Consider the following 16,108-nt stretch of genomic DNA (forward strand, 5'->3'; position numbering starts at 1 on the left):
AGATTAAAATTCCTTTTGTAAACAAAGGAAAAAGTTTTGGACACGCATTTCCAGAACACGTGAAAGAAGACACATGTTTTAACATGTGTATGACGTCATGGAAAATGGGAAGTTCTCGATATAGTTAGAAACTTTAGAGTTAAGTGGAGAGAGTCAGAGGGAGTCTGAGGACGACAGACGTTAGTCTGGAGTTGGGATTCGAACATCTAGAAGCGAGACAGTCACCTTTGAAACTTAGAATGTGAAACTTTGAATTCCTGAAAGCAAAGCCACCGGCCGGGCCAATGAAATAAACCCATCATGTGTTTTTATAAACGTCATCTTTGTGTCGTAATTCTACCAAAAAGGTAAAGTAGAAATTGTCATTATATGTCTTGTATATCATGTGTTTTAAAATGTCTTTACATATACAATGTCTCAACACTCAAAGAGCTTCTACACTTCTAAGTATGAACATTTTATATATATGAATCTCGTCATAAACCGAACGCACAACAACATCACTTGTAATAAGACTCTAAGACTCACTTTTAACAAGAATCCTAATAACAACGAACAATATAAAAACAATAATACTAATGAAACCCCTATATAACAAATACAATTTGGAGCCGGAAGCGACCAAACTACCCAGCAAGAGTGGGTTAAAAAAAAGGAAAAAAAAAAGAAACACAACGTTTTAAAAGGGTCCAAGATAATTAAAAAAAAAAAAAATAAATAAATAATACCACGAAAAAAAAACATCACACGATCACAGAAATGCGAACAAAAAGAAAAAAACATTTTTTGAACACACATGCACACAGAAAACTAAAATTTACAAGAAAATATTAAAAAAGAAAAAAAGATCGATATGCCGTAATGAATGATAAAAGAGATACGGTCAGTTAAAAAAAACAACCCACGAATATTTCATTCATAAATAAAATAAAAAGAAGATAAAAATTGTTGAATTCGGATAATATGTTTTGAAATATACGGCCGCACACAAATAGAAAATAGGACAGTGTGTCATTCATAAGAATGTGTGTTAATGTCTGAACTGTTTAGAGTTAAGCTGTCAATCATAATAAATAACAATTTAGTGTCAAAAGTCGAAAGAATATTTTCGGCTTTTTAGTGTGTTTTAATTGTTCTGGTCTTTGAAAAAGGGACAATTTTTTGTTTTGTGTTAACGGACTTTTGAAATGTATAATGTAACGAATTTTTATTTTATTTTTTTTTGTTTTGTTGCAAAATGTTTAAATGTATTAAGGTATTTTCTTTTGAAAATGTGTTTTAAACAATATTGTAAATTTATACTTAATGTAAATGTTATTGATTTTCACAGCAGGAATTCAAAGTCATCAGTAAATATACATTAGATTTAAACAGTCTAGGAGAAAATAAAACTAGTTAAGACGAATGGTTGGCTTACAGATTCAATTAGAATTTTAGAAGGGGGACAAGAATTAAAATTACGTAAACGGGTATTTAAAGAGTTTTTAGATGTGATAAGCCATAAGAAAGATGTTTTTTTTAGCATTTGGTTTTTCTTTGTTTTTTTAGAGATCCTATAATTTTTTTCCAAGAAAAGTGACTTGGTAAGGATTGATAAGCACAAGATGTGCCCCTCTATTCGAAAAATTTGGGAACCTGGTTAATTAAATGCTTAAAATAAGCTGGTCGCACGTAACGACTCCAAGCAAGTGGTAAGACTTGGCTTAATTAATAAACAGGCGTTGGAAAGAATACAAAAATTCTTAAGGGGACCAGTAAACCGATGATAGCTAGTCCCGAGGCAATCACATATACCTTAATGAAGTGAGAGTCAGGTAAAAATATACTGTAGATTTCTTAAGAAAGATATAACCTTGTATTTTTTTTGTAGAGACGCATGAATGTGGGATATATCTGCTGGATCTTGGAAGCTCTGGTGAGAGAGAAGAAAAATCACAAAAAATCGGGCTATTAGATAGAATTTAGTGCGCAATTAAGGTGTTGTGGCACAAAAGGTGTTAGTTAGTTAGGGGTGATATTTCTAAATCCTCGTCGAAGTTCCAAGAATCCAAGCAAGGAAATCCGAGTGAATCCGTATGAGAGAAAAAAAAGGTATATCTTGATAGTTAAAGCCAACCAAAAAGATTGGTTACGAGCTTTGGTATGTCTCGTATAAGATAGTTATAGAATAAAAAAACAAAGCCATACATGATGAGACTAACCCTGCAGAAAGAGACGATCAGGACACTTTTGGGACGAAGGGAGTCGTCCATTTCGAGGGAGGTGGAAAGTAGCTGATGTGAATCATAGGTAAAGACCCTACACCCAAAAAGTAAATGCCAAGAAGATCAGAAAGGTTCTGATCTTATAAAAATATAATAATTGTGAAGTCAGCCGAGGAGGGCTGATTGAAAGAGATTTTTTTTTTAGCCTGATCTTTCCTAGCCGTGTGGTTGTATAGATGTAGACCTGTTTCTGCACATACCAATATATATATATATATATATATATATATATATATATATATATATATATATATATATAATTATTCCCACAGCCAAACAACATCGCAGCTTACAAGAGCCATGACAGTCAACAAATCGGAAGTCCAAGACTCAAGTTTCGCCCTCATTTGGGCTCATCAGTTAGACATATATAAACTTGGAATTCGAAACCTGAGCCTCTTGCATTCGAGGCAAGCACTCTGCCAACCGAGCAAACGCCCTGCACACAAGAAAGTCTATTAACTAACACAGATCAAGCAAACCATAGCGAAATCTGACTGTGGAATGGACCTACTTCATCTCGAACAAGAGACGCGGTCATCTAGTTGAGTTATAACCCAAGCCCATGTCTCACAAGTAGGGATTTTAAACTTACTAGGATGATGCCATAAAACAATGCTAACCTAGCAAGCAATTGCTATTACAATTAAATAAATGAATATATATAAATACATAAATAAATAAATATATATATATTAATAAATATATATAAATATTATATAAATAAATGCATAAATACATACATACATATATATATATATATATATATATTTTTTTTTTTTATGGCATGATCTGTAGGTTGAAACTCTTCACGTAAATTTCTTAATTTTTTTTCATTAACTGCAAAGAATTTTGTAAGACTTGAAAATTTTCGTGTTGTTTTTTTTTTGGGGGGGGGGGGGGATGCATGATGTGGTTCAAACCCCACACGTAAATTTCTTAATGTTTTTTTTTTGTTAACTGGAAAGAAGGTTATATAAAAGAATTTTATAAAAGAAACGGTAGATTCTCTAGACTGCAATGTAGAATAACATATTTTTTGGACTAAGTTACTCCATGGAAGCATGTGAAGCTTCCTCCCGGGTAATTTCACGGATTTTGATGACAATAAAAATATAGGAGTTTGAAATATTCGTTGATCATCATTCAATCCCGGGGAACGTCGATTCTCTCTGCTAGTATATATATATGTGTGTGTGTGTGTGTGTGTGTGTGTGTGTGTGTGTATTTATGTATTGTTTTTAAAAACAGTAATCAACGGACACGCATGTTTCAGAGCCCTACTCCTCTTCAGCGTAGTTTGACTGTTGTTGGGATTCGAACCCCGGACCTTATGTATTTCAGTCCAGCACCCTAACCCATTATGCTATGATGCCATAGACAACTTACTGTGTGTGTTTGTGTGTGTATGCACATATATATATATATATATATATATATATATATATATATATACACACACACATGACAGACAAGAATAGACACTAAGATAAATATTTTTCCTAAGATTAATATATGGTTATTTACAAATAAGAATAGTGCTCAAATAACAGAGTATCTCATTAATATTGCATCTAACAATATTGGAGCATGCCACAAACCAAAGGATCATCAGACCTATCAGAATTTCTGCGAGGACGAATCGGGAGTCAAAATGAAGGTAGTCGTAGTAAATGCCAAATAACAAGAAATCTTTCAATACCCATTTCTACTGTTAATAAAGTGATCGTACAATTCACAAGAGAGGACAAAGCATGCACAAAAACTCATCCAAGTCGCCCTGGGCCCGCTGAAAGAATCTTGCGGCTTGTGAAAAGAAATGTTGAAGAGAATCCTCGGTGCAAAGCTTCTGACATTGCAACACAATGATGTCAATCTCAGAACAGCTGTCAGGAATCTTCACAAGCTGGGCTACTTATGGTAGAGATGCTAGAAAGAAACCTTCTGCATCCTGTCAATATAAAGTGTAGAAAAGATTGGGCCCGTTAGATGGTGAAGAGACCTATAACCTTTTGGACCAATGTTGTTTTCTCTGATGAGTTACGTTTTTCATTATTTCCTGACAGTGTAAGGGTATGGGTATGCCATTTCTTTCCAAATATTAATACATAATAACACTAAAAAAAAAAACTAAAAAAAAACGCACTTCCCTGACAAAACCTGACCCAGTTGATTATTTTTTTCTAAATTTTAGATATTAATCCAGGGTAATGCTGAACAAGAATATACCAATCTTGTGTCTGTTTGTGTAGTTTTTGATTTTTAACCCGGCATACACACATACACACTGACATAGTATTTGAAGCCTACTCTACACTTGCTTATACAAAGATTTGTCCACCTTCTCTAAGTGATGTTGCTTATTGTAACAAACTGGATACTCTACTGGACTAGATGAATTCTTGTTGTGGAATCCAGTAAGACGAAGAGACTGATATACTATAAGGTAGTTAACTGGTCAGAATATTCAAATAGCTATGCATCTTAAATAGAGGTCAAGTCTAATCTAAGGCATGGCAGAATCATTAGAAAATGACATCCAGACTATAGTGGAATGGGGCCGTAAATGGATAGTAACATTTTTTTTTTTTGAGGTCACCACTTATCAAGGCCCAAGGGTCACTCGAGGATAAGGGTTAATAGGTATATATTAGTCATTGTGATTTTAGCGTAGTAAACATTAGTGGGAATTTTGTAACTTGGATTACTTAGGAGGACGGTTCATCAAGAACTTGTTCACATTGGACTTGAAGACAATCAGATGGTAGTCAGCTGGAAAGCAAAGACGCCTCTCCAACTGCCTATATCCGTGACAAATACCTTTTTTTTTTTTACATGGTAGTCACCACTTATCAAGGCCCGGAAGCCACTCGGGGGTAAGGGTTATTGTGTGTACAGTAATCAATGGGATAATATCGTAATCGTTAGTAATGGAGATTTGATAAAGTGTCTTACTTACCTACCTAAGAATTCCACCTTCAAACTCCTTAGCCTAACATTTGCGGGCAATATTAACAGGAACAGATACATTGAGATGATTGCAAAGGCTGCTGCAAAGAAGGTGGATTACCTCTATCAAGCTAGAAGACAACTCACACCTGAGAGTATCCTGTACTTTACAAGGCCGCCATTCGCCCATGCATGGAAGCTGGTGCATCTACCACCAGCCTCTCCCTCCCTCCCTCTTACATAGGGTCCAAAAAAGAGTTGTCCATCTAATCGTTCCCACTTTATCAACTAAGCTCCAGCCCCTGTCCCATCGCCGCAATGTTGCATCACTGTGCCTGTTTCACAAATATTTTAATGGAATGTGTTCTGATGAACCCGTTTCACTTGTACCCCCTCGACGTATATATCACCAACAAACCCATTTAGCAATAAGATCTCACCCCTTAACTGTTGATCTCCCTAAATGCCAGAAAGCTTTCTGTTTTAATAGTTTCTTCCCTCGAACAGCTAGACTTTGGAATTCCCTTACTGCTGCCTGCTTCTCTGGCTGTACTGAAGTTTAAATGTAACATAAACAAATATCTTGTTAATCTTTCCTAGACATGGCCCCAAACAGTAACCCCTTGCATCCAAGTGGTGATATGCTTTATAAGGGGAGGGGGGTGAACAGGAGTAAAACAAAAAGTGTTAACCACAGGAGGAGGGTTGCTTAATTTTTGAGAATTTCAACTAAAGTAAAATGAAAAAAAAAAGGATCAATTGGAAACAAGTCATACACCATCGACTATGAATATGCAATTCTTGCAGATACGCACCTAGAAAACGGAGCTATTAAACCCAACATAGTGATATGAGACAAGACGGAGAAAGAAACAACCTTAGTAGAAGTAAATGTCTCCAATAATGAGAGCTGAGAGGGAAAAGATAACGAGGTACCAAGGTCTTATGTACGATATGAAAAGAAATTGGAATCTTAGGAAGATCTCCATCATTCCAGTAATTATAGCAGCAATCGAACACATGAAAAAGAATTTAAAGAACTACCTGGCAAATATACCCGGTGAACCAAGTGCAAGAGAAATAAAAAACAATTGCACTTAAAGGGACAGTTAGAACCTTAAAAAAGATCTTTCGGTTAGAAAGTATGATGAGATAGTGGGTAAATGTCTGGCATCTGGTTGGATGCTTCATCCTCAGCATAATAATGAGAAATTAAAAAAAAAAAACAAAAAAAACACTCATCTGCTCTTTATATAATAAAATGGCTCCGTTCAGTTTTGGCAGACAATAGATACCCACTGAAGGGTTGACTGCACGTGAAATTATTGTGGCAAGAGTTATACAATCTCTAACCGCACCTCCTCTGAGTCGGCACTATTTTAATTCCAGTCGCAAGTATATATATATATATATATATATATATATATATATATATATATATATATATATATATATATATATATATATTCAGGACAACTGGAAAAAATGCTGAGATAAGCAAAGAGCACATACAACACCTTGCGTTCCCAAATGGTCACCCATCTGGTACTGGCCAAGCTCATCGTTGCTTAACTTCAGTGATCTTGCGAGAACAGGTGTGTCAACATGATTGTGCTTTTGTATAATAGATTAGCCTGGCAAAGCATAATTCTCACCCCCACCCCGTCATTTTTGAAGGAGGGTGTACACATGTATATAATAATGAAAGTTGCTTTCCAATATATATATATATATGTCTATGAACGCAAACGATACTTATATAGGCTACTTGATAAGTCCTAAATAAGAAAGTCTTATTACATGAGGAGGCGAGGAGGCAGAGGAAGTGCTTACAACTGATCTGCGGTTGGAGAGTTTAATTCTGGGGCTCAGACAGATTTTCGCGATAACAATCTAAAGAAGGTGTAAAATGAAGATACGGTTTTCTTCTTAGCAGAAGAAGGAAGCAAAATTGGCTTTTTTTTTTAATTCTTATTCTTCTGAGGTTCTTATAAGTTGACAGCATCATTTTTATTTATTATTTTTTTTTATTTATTTTTGCTTAAATTTTGGTTTTGCTTTTTTGTTTTTGCAGAAGATTTTGATTGGCGATGCAACCCGTCCTCATCAGTTTTGTCAAAGTTGTTTTCATGTAATGTTAGTGCGTGATTTTTATGTCGAAGAAAAAAATATGTACATATATATGACGAGAATATTGGAAATAGTATTCCGACGAAATAGAGAGATAAAAAAAGGAACAAACCAGGTTATGTGTTCATCAACAGTTCGTCTTTATTCTAGAGGAAGTTTCACAATAAAGACGAAACGTTAATGAACACATAATCTGGTTTGTTCCTTTTATATATATATACTAGCATGGATGCCCGGCGTTGCCCGGGTGTTTGGAGGTGTATGTTGAGCAAAAAACCTGAAAATTGATGCATAAAATTATATCTTCATATATTAATTCATGTGATTAAATGAAATAGTCATATAAAATACGCTTGTAAGCCAAATTACAATGCAATATTCTGTAAAATAAAAGAAATATTCGTTTAAAATTAATATTTCAGTGATAGACGCTTTCTTTTGATTTTATATATATATTTTTTCTTTTTTTTCCTCGCCATGATAGTAGATGGAAGAAACTGTAGTACAGAATCTGCGTGTTGGTCGTCTGTGGTGACATATTCGAATTCAGGAAGAATATTGTTTATTTTAGATAATATTGCGTTGTAATTTGGCTTCCAAACGCATTTTATTTTAAAATTTAAACAACACTTATCACATCTCTGAATATATATATATCTATACTCCCATAAATTTGATTTTTTTTGTGTGTGTGTATTGATATTCATATTAAAAACTTTCTTTCTATTTATTTAAAAAGAAAATGCACCTTTATTCAGCTGCAAAAATCTAGATAATTTTCCCATTCTCTTAAACATCCGTTTTACTTCATTCCCTATTATTTTTTTTTGGTTCTCTTATGGGATGATCATCTTTAGTTAACTATTACGTGTAATCATATTCATGCAGATATTCTACATGATTTATATCTGCGTAAAAAGGTTATAGTAAACACAAACCTCTGTTTATATATATTTATGTCTGCGTATATATGTGTAAAAACTTTTGCCTACCAAACTCCTCTGTCAGTTTTTGGTCTACAGACATGAGACTTATATAGTATATTCGAACTGATGCAAAACTTTATATTTGGGTTTTAGCCGGGGAAAATCGGTGCAAATGTGTGAAAATTAGAAAACAAACGGAATTCCGAATGACGGCATTACGAATTTTGCATGTGTAACGTAATAGTTATTGGTTCATGTTTTAATTTTTAGCCTTGCAACAAACATGTCTTCATAGCTGAAGCATTAACGTCAAAGGAAAAGTAAACCATAAGCTAAACATTTTGGTTTCGATTCTCGATGGGGGGGGGGTTGCACAAGTAATTTTTTCTTTGTTTTAATATTTTAAATCATTACTATATATTGGGTCCAATATAATACAGGTTGAGTCACGGGAAACGGCTGTTTTTTAGAGTGCTCCTTGTTCTCCTTGAGTAAAGGATAGGGAGTGAGGAAGGTACTCTTTAAACCTGCTTAAGATGCCGTTTTGTTTGTTGTTATTTGTTTATCTTTTACATTAAATTTTGTTTTAGTTATTGATTTTGAATTACATTAATCAAAATATCATATTAAAGCATATTTTACGACCGGACAATGCTGGGCAGCCTGCTGGTATATGTAGTCTAAAGAATAAAAAAAAATGCAAAAATAAAAATAAAGAATGAATGTGTGTGAGAGCAACTCTCCTACAACCCACACCACTGGATTGATCATGACCAAACCTGACATGATAATGGTCTCTGAGCTAGGGATGGTGCACACATGGCCTACTATAATAATACGGCCGTATATGTCACATTGAGAGGCAATTTTCTAAGAGACCATTGAAACTAAGACAAAGGGAGGTAACTCAGAAATTGTTTTCTATTCAAACATTATTTCAGATGTTAATGCTTAGATAATTAAATAATTATTTCAGGTTTTAATATTTGAAATAATGCTTAAATGAATTCTACTTACATATTTTACTGTTATCATGTCCAAAGTAAAATGTTTCCATTAATTAGATGTATTTTCCCTTTTATTTCTTTATAATACACAACAAAACAAAAACAAATTCATTTTGAGTTGTCTCCCCTGACCTTTCCAATAATTTTGTTTATAAATATGAAAAAAAAATTGCTTTGATTACAACAGGTTATTTGTTTTTTTAAAGATTTTATTAGAATATCTTTTTTTTTAAGAATATCAAAACATTTACAAAACACATGAATATAAAGATTGGAAAGGAAGTAAATTGTTTTTCACTCTGTTACAAAATTATCAAATCATTAACTGCTATCTTTCTTATAAGAGGAATTTTAAAGTATCTTTATAAAGCACAAGAAATTCAATAAAAATTGTAAATAAAAGGTAAATGTTCAACAGTAAATTTCACTTTTATTTTGATCGTTGCCGCTTTTTAAAAATTTTTCAATGAAGCTTTTCTAATTTCATCTGAAGAAAGTTTTTGCTTGTTGTTATAGAATATATTTATAACAATTTTTGTTGCAAATTTATGTACATTTTCAATGTGTTTCTCACATATAATTACATTGACCAAGGTCTTATATGTGGGGTTGGTATTCATTTGCTCCCCCACTGAGCAAATCAGGCACAAGGCCGATTTTCAATGTGAGGAGTGATGGGGAAATGGGGACCAGCTCCCCAGGGTGTAGGGGAGCTGAATAGTGACAATTGGTATGAAGGGTTGCCCCTACATTAACCAAGGTCTTATATGTGATGTTGGTATTTATTTGCTCCCCCACCGAGCAAATTAGGCACAAGGCCGATTTTTAATGTGAGGAGTGAAGGGGGAATGGGGACCAACTCCCCAGGGAGTAGGAGAGCTGTGTAGTGACAATTGATATGAAGGGTTGTCCCTACATTGACCAAGGTCTTATATGTGGGGTCGGTATTTATTTGCTCCCCCAGCGAGCAAATTAGGCACAAGGCCGATTTTTAATGTGAAGAGTGGAGGGGGAATAGGGGCCAACTTCCCGGGGAGTAGGGGAGCTGGATAGTGACAATTGGTATGAAGGGTTGCCTCTACATTCACCAAGGTCTTATATGTCGGGTTGCCCCCACATATGGTCTTTGCTTGCAGTATCTGCTGGAACAGATACTACACTTTGAGATATTAAATTTTTTATTCACAGGAAGAAAAATACAATTGGGAAAATGAACACAAGGCCAAGCACAACTCAAAAAGAAAGGGGGGGGTGAGGTTGGTTGATCCATCTCGTCTCTGTTGTAAATTTTAAATGATTTTTCTCTTGGCCAGCATCTTTTATCATGGTTACTCCTTTAAATTTGTATTTATGTGTGTGGTGGGAGGGAGAGGGTGTTCCTACTTAAATCCAATTTTCAAAACATTTTTTATTCATATCAAAAAAATACAAAAAAGATAACAATATTAATAAAATTTCATTTGTGTCAAGTGACTTGGGGGGGAAAAAAAAGCCCTGGTTAAAAAGGCCCTCCCAACCCTATCTGAAATGCTAGACCACCTGCTTCGCTCTGGTTTGTAAAGGAACCAGGTTTTTGCAGGCAACCTCTAAATGGAGGGGAGAGGGGTTGTGTACTAAATAGGGAAAAAAAGAAAAAATTGGTGGTGAGGGCGGTGGGGGGGTGTTAGTGTTTGATTTGATTTCCTCCAAGCTGGGTTGAATTTTGAGAGAAAGGAGGGGGAAGAGAAAAGAAAAATTGTTATTTTTGGAGGTTGGAGGGTCTTGGAGGCTTTCTAATAAGGGAAACAAGATTTATTTGGCTGGCTGAGAGGCTGAAGGAAATAGAATTGGAAAGGGGCGGGGGTCCAACAGAAACCCCAGAACCGTGCGCTCCACACCTAGGCGGGGAACACGTATTCAAATTTGGCCCCTCTTCGTACACACAGACTTGCTAACTGTATCCATCTTCTTTCAAAAGCCACGCGATGCAGCCTTCTTTTGTCGCATCTGATCTTTACCCGTAGTTGGTGTTTAAAGAAAGTGATCAGATCCTGATCAGAAAAAGGCAGCACCCCCCGGCCATCTTGCAGTCTCGACGTCCAAATCACCATTCTCGCCAAGGCCAGGATTGCGATGTAGACCATTTGTCTCTCTCGGTCCCACAGCAGCCTCACATTGTCCACTACATTGGATACAATAATCGGGTGAGGATGCTCGGGGTCGATGCGAGCCGTCACCTTGCCAACATACGACCAGTACTGGCGGAGTTCACAGCAATCGAAAAATGCATGATCAGTTGTTTCTGCGGCCATCGTCCCGCAACAGGGACAGGCCGGTGACTCCAAGAAACTAGAACTGCATTGTATATTGTTGAGGGGAAGCGCATTTCGGGCCAATCGCCAGGTCAGAACTCTGAATTGTTCAGATGACTCGAACTTGGTGCCCAGCGCCATGTGGAGTGGATCTCACTTTGCTGCCAACCCAAACGCGTGCATAGCGAGTCGTCGGCAGCCCCCCTCACTAGATCCCTGTGGAGTTCCCTACGGGTGCAGTCACAAGGTCGCTGGACCCTGGTAATCGTTTTAGCGCGGCTTGGCACTCTTTCATGTAGGCTGAATCTTCCCATGGCCTGCGACAACTCTCGATAGCGGGGTCGAGAATAAGGTCGGGAAATACGGCAGTGATCGCGGGGTGCCACGGTTGATTATCTTGAAGGTAGTGGCTAAAGAAGGCCAGCCTTTTGGCGTCTCGATGACACCCCAAGTCCGGCATTCCCAAAACTCCCTCACACGGATGTTGAATACAGACCTGTCTGCTCACCCAGTGTCTTCCTCTGTCCCAAAGGAGCGAGGACAAGAGTTCGACAAGAGCTGTTAAGTATTGTGTAGGCAGAGGAAGTACGGCTAGTCGGCAAAGGATAAGAGGGAAGACGTTTGTGGCACACGCCTCAGTTCTACTCTTTAAGGAAAGTTTCCTTGGAAGCCACGAAATGACCGCAGCTGCCACCTTTGACCGTACCTTCGACCAATTCTTATCAAGCTGAAGACCTGGTCCGAACCACACGCCGAGGATCTGAACCAGGCCATCCGTCCAGCTGAAGGGCACCAGAAGGTTTGCGTTTCTACTCCAGGCGCCCAACCGCAGTCCGACCGACTTGCTGCGGTTTATCTTGGCCCGGTGATTCTTTCGTACTGTGCAAACACCTCCGACACGATCTTGATGTCTCTGAAGCCTGACACAAAGACCGTGACATCATTGGCGAACACAGATACCTTGACAGCTGAGACACCAGGCAGGGCCATTCCGCGCAGGACCGAATTTGCCTCCCCACATCTCAGCTTGCGAAGCAGAGGCTCCAAGGCCAGGACGTAAAGCAGGGGCGACAGCGGACAACCTTGACAAACTGACCGAGAGATAACAAAGGGTTTCGAGCGCTTTCTGTTGACTTGCACAACAGCTGTGGGCTGTCGATACATCACGGAGATCCACTTGCAGAAGGCCTCTAAGACAGATGCCAGGAAACGATGGTCGACCCTATCAACCGCTTTGGCTGATCTAAGTTGATCCGTGTCGTCATCTATTCCCCCCCCTCTAGGATCGTGCGGATCAGGTGCAAGTTGTTCTGAATTGATCTCCCCTTCACAACGTAGTTCTGTTCTGGTTCAACCAACTCTTCGATAACAACCTGCAGCCAATTCGACAGGACCTTGGTCAAAATCTTCAACTCTCTGTTCAGCAGAGTTATGGGCTTGTAGTCGTCTAACTCTTCCCCTCCATGCCCGTCACCTTTCTTCAGCAATGTGATCACTCCCTTGGTTACCTGCCCTGGGATGGATCCCTGAGCAAACCAATGGTTGAACACATCCGTCAGAAGAGGCAGAAATATGGGTGACAGCCTCAAATACAGTTTGTATGGCAGATCATCGAGTCCTGGCGATCTGTCACAGCTGACCTGCTTCAGCGCAGTAAAGACCTCCCGCTCCGTCACCCGGCCCTCACAACTAGCCACTCTAGCCGCGTCAAGATGGGGAGAGTCGGCCAAATAGTCATTAAACTCAAGGACTGGAAGATCGGGCTGCTGCGTAAAACGCTCCCCGAAATGTTCTCAAAACCCCTCGCAGATCTCCAGAGTCGATTGAAAGATGCGTCCACTGGATGTCTAACTTCTACAATGTATTTGTCCGAGCCATGCCTAGAAATCTCACGACGTGCAACAGCGTCAGAGTTGACTGCTTCGTTGCATATCTTTCTAAGCCTAGCTCTGACTACTTGACCTTCGTAGCGCTTGGTAGTCTCGCGCAGTACCAAAAACAAGCAGGATACTACACTTTGATCTTGGCCAAAAGGCCAAGAAAAAAAGCTTAAAAAGCTAAGAACAGCATCTATTAATAACAAACCTTTGATATTAACCAAAAAGGCCAAGCACAAAAGTGTTAGCGACAGACCAACGGAGTGCCTTATAGAGTCACTTGCACGCGACTAAAAATAAGGTGGGGAGGGGGGTAAGTCAGCCGACCGGTTTCGCCCTCGCTTTTCCAAAGCTGTATAGAGGGATTAACGATTAAAAATAAAAATATGTACATTATTAAAATAAAGTCACGTCGCATTCCATTCATGGGTGAAAAAAATAAAACAAAACAACAAAAAAAACAAAGCAGGAGAGCGATTAAAATAATTTTCATGGAATGTAGAGTGAGCACGACTCAGAATTGAAAATGAGTTTGTGCTGAAGTGTGTTGCACATGACGGGTTTTTAATGAGATGGTCAGTTATTGAAGATCCGTATGTATGTTTTTTTAGGTAAAATGAATCTCAGCGTTTATACCATCCCGTAAATGTGGATTTGCGGTATATTGATGTAAGGTAACTAGATAATGTTTTTGTTCCCAATACATCAAGAAAAGCTATGGGAAAGTTACACCCTCCTTCATAAGTATATTTTACCGTAGGATGCATTTGAATAGGGAGAAAAAATTATTTGCCTCCATTTGGTTATTGAAGAGACAGAATGTATCGACCACACATCGAAAATAGACTCGTGGTTTCATGGGTCCAGATTGTAATCGTTCTTCATAGAAACCCACAAAAATATTTGCCATTATCAGCCCCAGGACTGAGCCCATGGATACACCTTCTATTTGTCGATACATTACATCGTTGAAACTAAATTCAACAAATGTAGTGGCAAATTTCATCAGCTCAACAAATATCCTTTCAGAAATGGGAGGAGGCGATATCTGGCTATGATATAAAAAATCTGTACATATATTTATAATCTCTAAAATCAGGACACAAGCAAACAGGTTGCTAATGTCATAAGAACACATGAATTTATTAACAACCTTAGACTTTATTTAAAAGTCCACAAAATAAAATGAATCTTTAAGACAGTATTCACTGCAATGATCTAATACTGGTTGTAAAATATGAAACATCCAACCTTATGCTGTGATAACCCTACCATAGATAAAATGGGTCTTAAAAGCATACGTGCTTTACGAGTTTTAGGTAAACCATATAACTATGGCCGTATAGATTCTGAGGGTCTCATCTCATTACCTATGCTACTTTTAACCCACTTGACTAATTTCTTTTGGAATTTGGTTTCTAAAGAGGTTGTTGAATTATGAGTTTTACAAATTTCTGCATGTCATTCAATATGACAGGCATTTTGTTAATATAATCATGAAGATTTAGTACAACAACCACTAAACCTTTATCCGATCTAGTAATGACTAGCAATGTATTTTCTTGTAGATTTTTAATAACTGTATAATGTTCTTTGCACCATTTAGACTCTGAATGGGACATTGGTGTATTTACATAGCTGTAAGCAACGTCGTGAAAGTCTCTCTTTGCGCACTGAGAATTTCAAATTCAGAAAATACCTCTTCCCGTTTAATACCAGACAATGGAATACAAAATTCTTATCCATGATCAAGTATTAATAGTTCAGAAGGAGACAAATCGTGGGAGGATATGTTTAAGACGTTCTTGCCAATATTTGAGTTGACGGTACACCCAAACGTTTTGTATTTTAAATGTTGCAATTTATTGTTGAACAGAACGCAATGTAACTTTATTTGAATAATGTGCAGTTTTTCTTTTTAATCGTAGATACTTTGATACAGCCTTGAAAAAGCGAGTGCGAAACCAGTCAGTTGACCCCCCCCTTCATTTTTCTTTCCCACCTTCTTTTTAAAACGTGTTTTATGTATCTTACTTTTAATCATGAATAATAAAAGTCTTCCCTTCATGATCGCAATACACACACACACACACACCCTACCCTATGCACTCAGTTGACCAAGTAGCAATGGCCCCCTCACCTCCACTCAAGTAAGAGTAAAAAAAGGAAAAAAAATGAGAAAAAAACAAAGAAAGATAAACAGAAACACAAGCAGAGAGAGAGAGAGAGAGAGAGAGAGAGAGAGAGAGAGAGAGAGAGAGAGAGAGAGAGAGAGAGAGAGAAACTTAAGACATCAGTCCATCTCAATGAACCAGTAATAAAAATTGGACATACGAATGAAAAGTAGAATCGTGTACACATGTTTCCACCTCTCGGAACATTCCAAATGAACTACGAAAATGTTCTTTTCATTTTTAACACGCCTTGAATATATTCAAATCATTTTAAATACTTTCTGAAGAGGACGCTTCACAGAACGTCTGAAACGTGTTAAAAACAATTTAAATGATTTAAAAACATTATTACAATGATCTAAACATAATTTTCAATAAAAAACCAAAACACGGAATAATAAAATAATGTTAAAAAATACACATTGTTGGTGACCACCCCCTTTATATATATATATATATATATATATATATATATATATATAGCCAGCAT

General features: G+C 37.3%; 1 protein-coding gene across 1 annotated transcript in view; it reads right to left on the reverse strand.

Moving 5' to 3' along the window:
- The window catches only part of LOC145255806 (uncharacterized), a 654,582-nt gene that overhangs the window by 413,439 nt on the left and 225,035 nt on the right, over positions 1 to 16,108 (reverse strand). The window lies entirely within an intron of this gene.

Source organism: Euprymna scolopes, chromosome 31 (assembly GCF_053919585.1).
Source record: "Euprymna scolopes isolate OS-2025 chromosome 31, ASM5391958v1, whole genome shotgun sequence".
Classification (NCBI taxonomy): domain Eukaryota; kingdom Metazoa; phylum Mollusca; class Cephalopoda; order Sepiida; family Sepiolidae; genus Euprymna; species Euprymna scolopes.